The following is a 14,110-nucleotide window of genomic DNA, read 5'->3' as shown; positions in this document are numbered from 1 at the left end:
GTTCACAGGTTCAGGGACGCAGAGAGAGAGAGAGAGAGAGAGAGAGAGAGAGAGAGAGAGAGACAGACAGACAGACAGACAGACATAGCCAGATATCATCCAGCAGATTCTCATTTTTCATAATTGAAAGTTCACAAGTAAGCCTGTATTCAGACAGACACTAAAGTTTTTTCTAAAAGGTACGGTCTCACCGTTTGTTTTTGTTTAGGTTAATACCCTCCACATTATATGGAAGGGACTGGGCCTACAGTAGTCCAGCAAGGGGTGTTGATGTCTGTGGTAGATTTAGGAGATAGTCTTAAATGGTTTAACTTTTAAGAGAAATATTTATTCATTAGTTACAGAGAGAGAGAGAGAGAGAGAGAGAGAGAGAGCGTGCTTCATTGGTTTCCGTTTCACTTCACTGTTTTTATTTCAGTGTGCCACCCTCATGACAACCTCGTAAGATCCCTTCTAGGTATGACGACAAGGGCTTTCCATTTCAATTCATTTTATATGTGAGCTTAAATCTCTCTCTCTCTCTCTCTCTCTCTCTGTGTGTGTGTGTGTGTGTGTGTGTGTGTGTGTGTGTGTGTGTGTGTGTGTGTGTGTGTGTAAGCTTAATGGTATGGCAGTGAGAGATACGAAGTGATTGTGACAGTGTGCACGTGTCAATGTAAAATGAAGAGTGTAAGTAAAGGGAACTGCGTGCGTGAGACAGTGTAAAAGTAAAGGTGTGAAAATGAAGCGTGGAAGGAGATGTGAGTGTGAATGTGGGTGTGCATGAGGTGTACCAGTAAAGGCGCGAGTAGGAGCGTAGTTGTAATCACGAAGGGAGTGGAACAGAGGCTAAGAGTACGAAAAAGAATGAAATACTCTAGAAGAAGAATATTGCTGGTGTGAGTATTATCCCAGGAGAAGGTAAGAAGAATATTATCCACGTGTTCCATGCGTGTCCTACAGGATTATTATTAAGGAGCAGGTGATGGTGGTGGTGCTGAGAGTGTGGTAGGAAGCTGGAGCTCTTACCACATCTATGCGTTTTGGTGACATGCTCGGTATGTTCGTTCTGGAGTAGGTTCGAGTTCTAATAGCTGTCAATGAGTCTGTGGGGCTGGATGCTCACCAAATGAAATCGTTCGTCAGCAGCATTCAATATGGAAATTTGGTATTAACGCCGAGATGGTGACATGTGAAAGTGAGCGGTACGTAGGACAACTGAAAGGCCTCTGGGAATCGTGGAACAAATTACGATATTAAGTTAACTAAAACATGTACCGAACCAATATCTTCGCGCAATTTGCTTCATCCCCTGTGCCTTGTATCTGTCCGACCCTCCTAACCTCTGTGATTTTTACTCCACCTACGTATTAGAGGGCAGCGACCTCATCACCCAGCATTTATCTTGCACGCAACCTCATACCTCAGTTACCTGCAGACAAGGGAAATTGGGTGCAATGATGATGGTAATACAGGAGGCGATACTGGGAGTAGAAGCATGAAAACATGCACAGGGTAAAGTCCTTTGACTTTTACGCCTCCTTACAGCTGAACAATGTCGTCTGGTGCCATCGTGAATAAAATGTGGAAGCACGTCAGTACCGGGGAAGCTATTCATGGGGACAGTTTAACCCTGTCCTGCTAGAACTGCTTGCCCCTGAACAAAGTGGTTTGATTTTCGCCTAAAAAAGATATTTTACTCTATTCATTCCAATGAAGCGGTTCTTGATGCTAATATACTGCTACATAATCTCTCCCTCGACTAAAATCGACAAGCTAAGCTTGAATAACATAGCTATAATCTTTTTACTCTAACTATGCCTAAAATCCTATATCTCCATCATAAATGCTGAGTTGCAACAGTAGATTAACAGTCAAATATGGTACTCATCACGAAGTAGTGCTATGGAATGGATGCAGAGCTGTAGCTTAGTCTTTTTCCGCCACTGAGCTATTTGACATGGACTGTATTGGAACGAAAATCTTGGCCTAGTTAAGGTAAATGAAGTATAGATGGATCCACAGCTGCAAAAGCGTCAATGATCATAACTTACTGACAGATCTTCCCTCAGTGGAAGAAATTCATCGGGTATTAGGAGGAACAAAATATCTCCCCATACAGTTCAATGCCGGAATTTTTTTCTTAACTATTGTAATTTTCAAATGCTTATATAAAACACAGAAAAATTACACTGTAAAGGAATTCATGGGAGCTCTTCCTTTACTGCAAATGATCAATCCAGTATTTATAGCTGTTAGGAAGTACCAAGAGTTCACGAAAATGGGAGAAAATAAGTCGGAATCAAAGTTTTTTAATGAGCTAGTTGAATGCTAGGACTAACCTAACTAATAATGACTGACTGTTGCCTGAAAGTAATTGCAATGTAGGAGAGTGGGGCGAGGAAGTGTAAGAAAGGAGGCGAGTTTGAGGCGGAGTGTTCCACTATCGTGAAGAATTAAAGTTAGTCCGAGGCGCTGAAACTAAGTACTGTAGATCTCTCTCTCTCTCTCTCTCTCTCTCTCTCTCTCTCTCTCTCTCTCTCTCTCTCCGTACCATACGTTTTTCTTTTTTTTCTCTCGTACATTATTTGCACACTTTCTTCCTTTTTTTCAAGAGTCTTATTCGGCATAAATATTGCTTTCTATCTCCCCTTCATCATTCTTTCCACCTACGCTTATTCTCTTTCCCCCATTTCTCCTTTCCAATAATTTTTAGCAACATATTTTTAATTCTTCTTGTTTTAGAGTATTTTCACCATATATTTCATTGTTATCGTCTTCAATCTGGCTTTCCAGACTCTTTATGTCTCCTTGCTCTATTTGACGCTTTCATGCCTCTCCCAAGAAAAGTAACTGCTCGAGCGAGCGAAGCGAGCGACACCAAATTTATTCACAGTTTGGACCCCCGACATATGTACCCGATCGAAAGATTTATCTTATCAGCAATAAATGGGGACAGGGGTTGGGAGGAAAACTCTGTAGTACTGAGGCGAACCTTTTTGGATATCTCAGCCAATTTTGAAGTTACAAGATTGACAGTAATTTGGAAATCGCATAAAAATCCTCAATTATTTTCATTTCATGGACAACCTGTAATACCCAATAGTTTTTCCGTAAATCGAGGAAACGATTTTTCTATAAGGCTGATTAGCGTAACAGCCGGCTGTGCAAGAAGTAACGGTCTAAGGCTGCGTGAGCAGCGCAGCAGTATTTTCCGACGGTTGCTGAGAGCAACCAGGTTTTGCCTTTTCAAAACAAATAATACCTTCTGTTTGGCCCTAGACCTAAAAATTAATACAAGAGGAACATTGGTTTTAGGAAGTGTGAGGGAATATTTTTAGTGTAATCTAATAAGTTCTTTTTAGTATTTTCAGGTCAGGAAATCAGAGGATGATGAGCCAAATGAGACAGTATTCATCACTGCCTGACTTGCACGCTCGCTCGCTCGAACACGTTTTTTAAGTGTGGACTCTTATTACATGTTAATATATACTCCCTCCCTTCCTCTTCCCCCCCCCTTTCTCTCTCTCTCTCTCTCTCTCTCTCTCTCCCCCAACGGTTTTGTTGGGTGAAATGTAAGAAACAAGGTGCGTGGAGTAAGTGTGTGTGTGTGTGTGTGTGTGTGTGTGTGTGTGTGTGTGTGTGACAGAGAGAGAGAGAGAGAGAGTCATTTTAGTCCTTCCCAGCCCCGTACACCCAAGTGGCATCGGTATAAGTGACATAATCTCACCTAACAAGGTACTAAACCAGGGATTTGAACCCAATCCCGGCAAAGTGTGGGAAGAGGGTGTGACCGTCCCACCATAACGCTGCAACACCACCTTAACAGCGATGGGATAGGCTACTGACGCTGTGCATTTGTATTAGGAAAACCTGGGATTTAGTGCCTATTAAAGAACTAGTTTTTTGGATTTGTATATATCTAGTTTCCTTTGTTGTAGTATATAAAACTTGAAATAGATTCCTGTCTTTCTGTCTTCATGTCTACATTTTTATGCAATCTATTTTTGCACACAGGAATGTATATATCTTTATGAACAAATCCTACATAAACGAACAATCATTCCGGCTTTAGGCATTAAAAATTCATCTATAATAACAAACAATTTTTAGGTAAAATCTGCAGAGAGTAACAGATCTATGCTAACTTTACTTAACTGCAATAAGTGGCCTGTCTCCAGCTACTCAGTGCTGGCACACTCCCTACGTGACCCAGTGAGTGGTAAAGCCTGCGGCAGTGCGAGGGCCGGACCACCCTCTTATATAATGCATAACTCACCAAATATACTGGCCGCTGTCAGGCATTCCAATGGTCAGGAACTTCCGCATTTGCATGTGGACAAAGGGTAGCCAGTTCCAGTCTTAGGGAACTATAATTATTTATTGATACTTTCAGCCTGAGACGTTATTATTGTTTTTGTTATTATCATTTTGTCATTATTATTATTATTATTATTATTATTATTATTATTATCATTATTATATTATTATTATTTTATTATTAATATTATTACCATACTGTTGTTGGTGGTTGTGGTGGTGGTGGTGGTGTTAGTTATCTCCTGATGGTCTAATGGGTTAAGACACTCGAATCGGATGTAGCCCTTAGGGGTTATCATCCGAGGGATAGTAGGGATTTATTGTTCACATAATATTGCTCAGGTGCACATCACTGGTCACTCGCCCTAAACGTCTGGACTATGAAGCCTAGTCCCGAGATTCGTATGGGACAAGAAAGACTGGATGACGTACCTATAGATCTCAAGATGTTTTCCTCTTATAACAGACTTTTCAAAATACCGTGGTTACATACGGCATTTATTAATCCCTTCTCTATTACGGCGCTCTCTTAAGCTTAATAAAATTATTTGTAGCAATAAAAACACACTACAAAATAGACTACAAAAATTCCTGAACTGAACATCATTTAGTGAAAGCTCGTTATCAGAATATCGATGTTAATGATGTTAATTTTGAGACAAAGATTTTTTTCGTCCTTTATTCCCGAACATTCCTCGCCCCCATACTGAATTTACTGCATTTGCTGATATACGTGCGGAGCAACAAAGATTTAATGGAAAAGAAAGTATTTCAAAAGTTTTCGAGTCAATTCTCAATGGAAAAATTTAAAGGCATCTTTCCTATCACAACCTTCTTTCTGATCGTCAGTACGGGTTCCGTCAGGGACGCTCCACTGGCGATCTTCTCACCTACCTTTCAGACTCCTGGTCATCCTCCTTTCGGGACTTTGGCGAAAGCTTTGCCATTGCACTTGACATCTCAAAGGCTTTCGATCGAGTCTGGCATAAATCTTTAATTTCCAAACTGCCCTCTTACGGTTTCTATCCTTCCCTTTGTGCCTTCATCTCTAGCTTCCTTTCTGGTCGTTCTATAGCCGCTGTTGTAGACGGCCATTGTTCTTCTCCTAGATCTATCAACAGTGGTGTTCCTCAGGGCTCTGTCCTATCACCAACTCTCTTCCTTTTATTCATCAATGACCTTCTAAGCTGTACATCTAACCCTTTCCACTCATACGCTGATGACTCCACCCTTCACCTTTCCATTCGGTTCCCGCAACACCCACATCAGCAGTTACTTCAACAAACAAGGGATGAGGCTATGGCACTCCTAATGTCTGACCTGGCTCGTATCTCTGACTGGGGTAAAAAATAATATCGTTGTTTTTCATGCATCTAAGACTCAGTTCTTACACCTATCAATCCATCAAAATCTTCCACAGGTATACCCACTAATGTTTAATAATATTCAGCTTAATCCTGCATCATCCTTGAACATGCTTGGGGTTTCATTTACTCGGGACTTATCTTGGAAAGATCATATTACAACTCTTGTAAAATCTGCTTCCATGAGATTGGGTGTGCTAAGCTGACTCCGTTCTTTCTTTACCCCTGCACAATTGTTGACTCTATACAGGGGTTTTATCTGCCCCTGTGTGGAGTACAACTCTCATGTGTGGGGAGGCTCCCCACATAAAGCTCTTCTCAATAAGGTGGAGTCAAAAGCTTTTCGTGTCATTAACTTTCCTCCTCTTACTGACTCCCTTCAACCTCTGTCTCTTCGCCGCACTGTTGCATCTTTATCTCTTTGCTGTCGCTACTTTAATGGTCACTGCTCCTCTGAACTGTTTGCATGCATTCCTCCACCTCTACGACGGGCGCGTAGCACCCGTCTAGCAGCAAACTCTCATCCCTTTTCTCTCCAACTCTCTAATGCAAGAGTTAACCGTTACTCCCAGTCCTTCATTTATGCAACAGGTCAACTCTGGAACTGTCTCCCTCTGTCTGTATCTCCTGCTGCCTATGATCTCCAGTATTTCAAACGCAGTGTGTCCAGGCATCTCGAAATGAATGGATCTTGAATTTGGCTCTCTCTTGTATTTTGTTTTTCTCTTGGAGGGAACTCTTATTGCGGGCTCATGGCCTTTGGTTCCTTCTTCCACGCATTAAAAAAAAAAAAAAACTATCGATGTTAGCACTGAACATGATAATATTTTCCTTTTTGTTCGCGGATATATCCGCGATATTTGATGTATTTATTGAGGTATGTGATAAACGACGGTGGTAACTGGACCGACATTTTCATTTATTCATAGCAAACATACCTCACCCTTCAACTTACTACATCTATTCATACATCTGAAGAACGAAAAAAAATTTACTGGCAAACAAATCCATCATTCGATTTCATTGCTAAAACTAACATTATTTTGCATGTTAGGCTACACGCTGGCATACATCACCCACGCAGATATACTACATAGCTGAGGTATGTAACAGACAACAAAAGACCATTAAAAACAAAAGCAAAGCTTTGATGTTGGTAATGAATCTATATATCTTTATTATTCACAAACATACATCCCCCCCCCCCAACAGGCTGCATTTTATGATATATGTGACGAAGCGAACAAAAGCGACACGAGGAAGGAAAATGTCAAAGGTGCAACAGGTACAGTACGGGGCAAGAGTTTCTCAGTATTCCACTCCATCTACTGCACACTCAGGGCATGTCCCTCACTCTTCCCTCTGATGTACCTTATCAAGAAGAAACCTCTACAGACAGGGGAATATACGAGACTTCTCTCAGCTTTGAAATATTAAACACCACAGGGCAATGAGGAGCAGGACAGGTGAAATATTTGGGTAACTCTTGTCCCCAACTCTACAGAGTACAGCCAACACACCTGAACACCACGAACTCCAGGGGATCGATTGAGTCCAGGCGCCACCGAATTTTAACCATCTGACCTTCTACAGATGCCATACTGACGGCGGAAATGTGGCATATGTGCTCTGGTTGTGTGTGGGTGCGTGAGTGGCCGTGGAGGGTTTGTAAAGGTGTATGGTGGGTATGCGTGGATCAGGTGTGAAGGTGTTAGGTGGCTGAGTAATAGTGTGCAGCAGGTGTGGAGAGGTAAAAGGGGGGGGGGGGAAACTGTGTGGAGGCGTAAGGCAGGTGTGTAGAAGTGTGGGGCGAGTGTGTAGAGGTGTCGTGCAGGTGTACGGTGGTGTGTGGTGGGTTTTTGGTGCTATGGAGTGAGTGTGTGGAGGCGTGCAGTAAAGTGTGGAGGTGTGTGGGGCATGTATGGGTCAGGTTAAGAAGATACCCACACTCCCGCCACTCTCTATCATCACACTAAACGTCACCAGCGAAGCATGAGAAAGACCACCACCACTGTGTTAAAGGAGGAGAAAAACCAAGTTAGGCAACGGGTCGTGAAATTGCGAACATCATCCGTCATTTTTCCCTAATCATTAGCAAAGCCAGTCATTGTCACCGTCATCACCGAAGTGGAAAAAGGAGTGTTACCGTATACAGCCGAAGTATTTTTTATCACCAAAATAACATTCAGTATAATATACCTCAAGCACTACCCTACGGGAGAAAAGAACGCATGAATTCTATATTAGTACAACAGGAAGTTGGGGAAAAAAAAAAAAAACATTGTAGAAACTTGATCAGTAACCTCCTAACAACGACAGAAAAATTTACTATTCTCTTCTTGCTATTGTAAAATATTTCATTCGCTTAAGAATGGTTTCTCTTCTTCTATGGGCTACTCATAATTTTTACGTAGGCAAATGCTACTCAAAATGTCTGAAAATGAATTTCACTATGAGTACAGCTAGGATATCGTTTTTTTTTTTTTTTTTTTTAATACATGATATAATTTATAGCGAACCTGCTGAAGTGTATTATGCTGGTTTCCCAGTTGATATGCTGTGCATATTTAGCAGAAATTTACTGGGTACGTGGCGTTACTGTACTACAGTGCAAGGGCATCTTTGAAAATGAATACTAAGATTATTACGGCAAAAATTAACAGCCAAAAAGATAACCTCTGCATGAGGAAAAGCAGGAAACTGTAAGGCTCTGCAACCCGAGGCCATGTGCCGCAGAAAGGGACCATTAAACATGTTTTCAAGCAGTTATCAACGTTATTAAAGTAAATGGAATAATGAAAAGTCAAAATTAATCACTGCCGTCATTGATGATATTCATACCCATATCTGCTTACAAATCATCTAGTATTTAGCACGTCCCGACAATTGTAGGCTGGTTAAGAGACTTACAGTAGGGTTGTGTAGTGAAAGATGGCTGAGGCTGTGTCCTCAACGTGGAGAAAAGTCTGGGCCGAATACAGAAACTTATAATTATAGGATCGAGAGACTATCGTAGTCGAATTTTTTCCCCATGACGTACAAGTGACATGGAAAGATTCTCTACGCCTCTTTCTTCATCCTTTTTGTAAAATAACATACTTGTTACGATCGGAATTGATTATAAAATTGTGTGTGGATCGCAGCCAGCTCCATTAACCGTAAGTCGCAGGTTAGGCTACTCCATGAATTTGTGTCCACCAAATACGAACATGTACTGTCACCCTTAAAACGTTAAGACTCTGCAGTACATTCATCATATCAGCTAAAATGCGTTATGAGTGGCCTTATTATGAATGTAGTAGAAATTACCATTGGCTGAGAACAGTTTATATCTCTGGAGCAAGACATTAGTTACATAACAATAGCATGCTGAAAAAAAAATTGCAGTAACATATATTCCAGAGATACTGACCATGACGGTACATTATTTTCTCAAAGCAGCTGAGGAGGCAAAGTAGATCATCCTGGAGATGGGGACTTTACTACTGCGGGGCTGACTAGTTTGTACTGGGTGTGAGCAAACCATCGTCAAACTTATAGGCTTGAAAACGTCCAGTGTGCAGACATAAGCCAAAGCACTATAAATTTCATACTGATAATGTCTTTAATTTTTTAACTTCAAAACAAAATAAAATTGCTCAAGTATTTACACCTCCAAGAAGACATTAGCTTCATAAACCTGCGGCTAAACTATTGTAGCCATGCAACAGCTGACATGTCATATTAGCTCAAAATTTCAAGCTGAGCAACTTTGTATTTCATAAGTCGTTTAAATGGCCTCCAATTGCCAAAACTGAAATTCGTCTAACAGTCAGCTGTTGCGTCAGCTGACGCACCAGCTGACATGTTCAGCTGACGCAGCTGTTGACATGTTTAATCAACTAAATTTTTCAAGCCAGGCAACTTGCATTTCCAACAAAATCGCTGAGTTCTCCAAAAGCAGATAATCGAACATTCCAAGAAAGAAAGAAACAATGGGATTCCCCAGAAGTACCACTTATTGACTTGTCTGCATCGCCGCAGGTAATAACGCGATTCACAAACACCATAATGTCTGCAATAAGTCTTTTACGATGAACTATATTTCTGCGTGTTTATTGATGGAAAAAGTTTATGAGACACAGATATTTTTTGATGACGTAATACTTGTATGGCCCCCAACAGAGGTGTAGGGATCCGGGGCTAAGCCATGCAGTCAATAAATTTAGGACAAGACTGACCATGGCATTATATGAGCAACAAACCACAATCATCCCATCGACTTAAATCCTTTATGGGCCACATCATGTCGGAGTGCCTTAACCCACTAGACCGGCGACATGTGGGGGTGTACGGCATGTAAAAGGACTACTGGACCTTGAGATCAGGTTATGAAGCCTATGTTTAGAGTCGTACCAAAGGAAAAATAAATCATGGTATCTTCTGTTGGCTGTATTTTTTATTCTACTGCAAGGAAGAAGAAATCAAAGGATGAAGCTCTCAAGATTGTTCCCCCGGAAAATCAAATAAATGAATAAAGAAAGAAAACAGAGCCAAATGCAAGATCTGCTCACTCAGATATGCCTGGGCACATTGCATTTAAAAGAATGAAAGTCGTAGGCAGAAGGGAATACAGTAAAAAAAACAAAAAAAAAAATCCAGAAATGACTTGATGCATACATGATGGACTGGGAGTAACGGTCAGCTCATGCACTGAATGCTGGACAGAATAAAGATGAAAATTTCCTGCCAGACGGGTGCTGCACGTTCGCCGCAATGGAGGAGGGATGCAAGCAGACAGTTCAGAAGAACAGTGACCATTGAAGTGGCGATATAAAAAGGCGATAAACATGCAACAGTGCGGCGAAGAGACAGAGGTTGAAGGAAGCTGGTCGGAGAGGGGAAAGTTAATGAGACTAAAGCCTTTAACTGCAACTTGTTGAGAAGAACTGTATATGGGGAGCCCCTGTACACATGAGAGTTGTACTAGACTGAAAGGCGAATAAAACTCCTGTAGAGTTAGCAGCTGTGTGAGGATAAAGAAGGCACGGAGTCGACTTAGCACACCTAATCTCTTAGATAAACATTTTGCTAGAGGTAATATGATCTTTTCGTGATATATCCCAAGAGAATAAATCCCCAAGTATGTTCCGAGATGATGCAGGGTTGAGTTTAATATTGTTTAATAATAATGGATACTCCTCCAAGAATTTCCGTCCTAGGCCACACCTAACTGGAGTATCTTAACCCACTACACCGCCAGGAATTTATTTTGTGGCTGTACTGTATAGTTACCATCCAGCAGAGTAAATGGCTTCTTGGGTTACAGGACCCCTTTACTCTGTCACTCACCGTGGTGCTGCATCCCTTTGACTTCACAGTAGTGATAAAGCAAAGGGGGTCCTGTAACCCAAGAAACCATTTACTCTACTGGATGGTAACTGTACAGTACCGCCACCAAATAGATTCCTGGTGGTCTAGTGGGTTAAGGCACTCCAATCAGATGCGGCCTTGGAGGAAAATTCTTGACGGAGTATCCATTAATTTTAAACAATATTAAGTAAGTGGATGGAAGGTATCCACACCAACTACTAAGACAGTGAACAGGTTACTTTCTTACAGTGACACTGCATTTCACATTTATTCATGTCATTTGTGTTAGATATTTTTCTATTCCTTTTCGTATATTTTAATTCTTCTTCTCCCGGCCACCTCCAAGACCAACCAAATGTTTGGGTCAAAGGGCTAACATGCTCAAGTAAACAGGTTCTCCAATACTATTGTGTGTTCAGGTAAAATTATTCTTAGAAATATCTGTGTCCTGCTCACGTAAAAAAGATCCTTAGATATACCGTGTGCTCAGGTAAAAGGTCCTCTAGTAACTTCCATGTGCTCAAGTCAGATGTCCTTCAACACTCACTACATGCACAGCTAAAAAGGTTGACGTGCTCAGGAAAAGATCATACAATGTCTAATGCATATCGAGTAAAACTCAGTAAGTTGCATAGGTAAAAGGCTCCTCCAATACCTGCGGCACGCATAGGTAATACGTTACTTCCAATACCTAAGAACACCATGCCCGGATACAACTATCAGCTACTAAACTATGGCCGGCGGCAACAGCGGATTATTTCTCGTCACGCAGACTGATTAAAGTTTCATCCCTTCTAGCCGAACGTTGCCAGTCCACACAAATTCGTCTGGGCTGAGCTGATTAAAGTATAAAGTTTAATAATATGTCTGTGCATGTTTGTATGTTTCAACTCATTCCTCTGAGAACCTTGTTTAGTTTAATCATGCTGTCTCCAATTTAACATGCATTTTCTAACATCATGAGTTTCATTAGGCTCTGTCAGAAGTTGGCGACACGTTTAAAAATTCATAATCTCAGTTTTTCCCCTTCAGTAAAATAAAAAGTTTATTTCATTTTTGCTACCGTCGGTCAACTTCAGTTAAAGAAAACCTGTTGTAATAAAAGAATGTACAAGTCTTTGTAATTCCAGTCAGCACAAGAGCGTCTTATTTTACTTCATAGTGGCTACTGCCACTTTTTTCCATCTTATGGGAACTGAAACAGAGAAGGGATTAGCCCTTTCCCTAGGACTGCATCTTCGTGTAGATGCTAGAGAAATTCTTTAACCAGCATTAATAAGTTACCCGTCAATGCAGAGATAAAAATATAACTACACCAAGTGACACATATAGAGTTGATTTATCATCATCTCTTGCATCATATGAAAATACTCAATTTCTCTTGATATTCATTCAGGTTACCCTTCTGAACGAAGATGGAAATACACTACATCAAGTGACACAATAAGTTTATGTATCAGGTTCTCTTGCAACACCTAAAAAGGAGACACAATTAGCCTACTGTTGACTTCCGTGTACACCCCCTCCTTTAACGTAAATGAAAGAGCTGGCCTTGACCTATAAAGTTAAATGCAATTGTATTCTGCTGGAAAATTAACGCGAATCACGTTGCATTTTAGCATGAAATATCCTACAGCATAAACAGGTTACAACGGGGAGATAGATAAGAGATACTGATCTCATCTGTATGAAGGTATATTTACCGGTATGTCTTTTAATTATTCTGTCTACCTCTGGACGATTATATTCAGCTCTGGAAGAATTTTTCATATTAGAGGAGCTGATGGAGGTTACATCTAACCCTCTACAAAACAAAAAAGTTCTTCCTAAACTGAATAAACTATCTGTGGGTAGCAAGGAAGAACTAAATAATAAAAAGTCATCTCACTGAATAGACTAACCATGACGTATTACTGTTTTCAGAGTTAACATCTGGATTAATGACTGAGGACCCTCAAAAAATCAAGTGTTGAAAAGTATGGACAGAAAAGGTCAGGATCATAAGCAACAAGAACATAAGGACGCTGATGCCTTGGGGAGGTTTGCTCTCTCTGAGTGTTCTTGCTTTACTCTGTTTAGGATACACTTTCCGATGATATAGTCCTCATTAATGCATTCATTAGTGTCCTCATCTTAGTTGAAGAAAACCTTGAATGGATAGGTAAATAAATAAAAGTTAATAAATGAATACATAAATGAGCTTATTGATAGGCACAAGCGGCCAGAGGCTGAAAATATGCTTAGAATACAAATTAAAATGCAGAGTGAACAAATATGTAGAGATGTAATTGCTGGTGTATGTGGATAACGAGCTAATTAAAGGTGAGAACGGTAGAAAATGATCTGTTGGTAGGCAATTACATAGACATTAAATCCAGGTATTTAGGAAGTTCAACATAACTGGGATGGTGGTGTGCTTGTACCTGTCCGTTCTGACTCTGACGGGTCCAGGTTGTGGTGACGAACAACTCGGCGGGGACGCGGACCGTCTGGGAGATGTAAGTATTTATGGCGTAGGTCACTGACTGATATTACTCGTGCACCAAGCTCTTGGATATGGCGAGTATGAAGATCTGCTATGAACAGCACGTTCAGCTGGGTGAGACATTTATTGTAGTTGGTGAAGTTAGAGCCAATGATGATTCTCACTGCACTTTTTGAACCTTTTTTCGATTTTGTTTCGTTGTGTAATGTTGAGGGATGATGACCAGATTGGTGAGGCGTAGTTCACCTTGGAAAGAATATATGTGTAAGTTCCTTGGCTGAGACTCCAAATTTCTTCATTGTGAGTAGTATGCTTGTGTAGTCTGTAGGAAGCAGTAGCGACGGTTGAGTTGGTATGGATGTCCCAACGAAGTTTGTCATCGATGAGGATATCCAGTAGTTTGGTGGGGTGTGTCACTTCCAGGATGTGGTCTCGGAGTCTGAGTGTCCTGGGTGGGGTAGGTGTTATGTCCAGTTCAAAATGGATGAAAACAGGTTTGTTGCTATTAATGTCAATGTAGTTGTCACTTGCCCAGGCCTGAAGAATGTCGAGGTTAATCAAAAGAAGGAATGTAGTCCGGGTCAGTTTTATCGATGGCTGTGGCTTTAGT

Source organism: Coenobita brevimanus, chromosome 70 (assembly GCF_032717465.1).
Source record: "Coenobita brevimanus isolate Jiangsu-jjx chromosome 70, ASM3271746v2, whole genome shotgun sequence".
Lineage (NCBI taxonomy): Eukaryota > Metazoa > Arthropoda > Malacostraca > Decapoda > Coenobitidae > Coenobita > Coenobita brevimanus.
Note: the sequence above shows the minus strand (reverse complement) of the source record.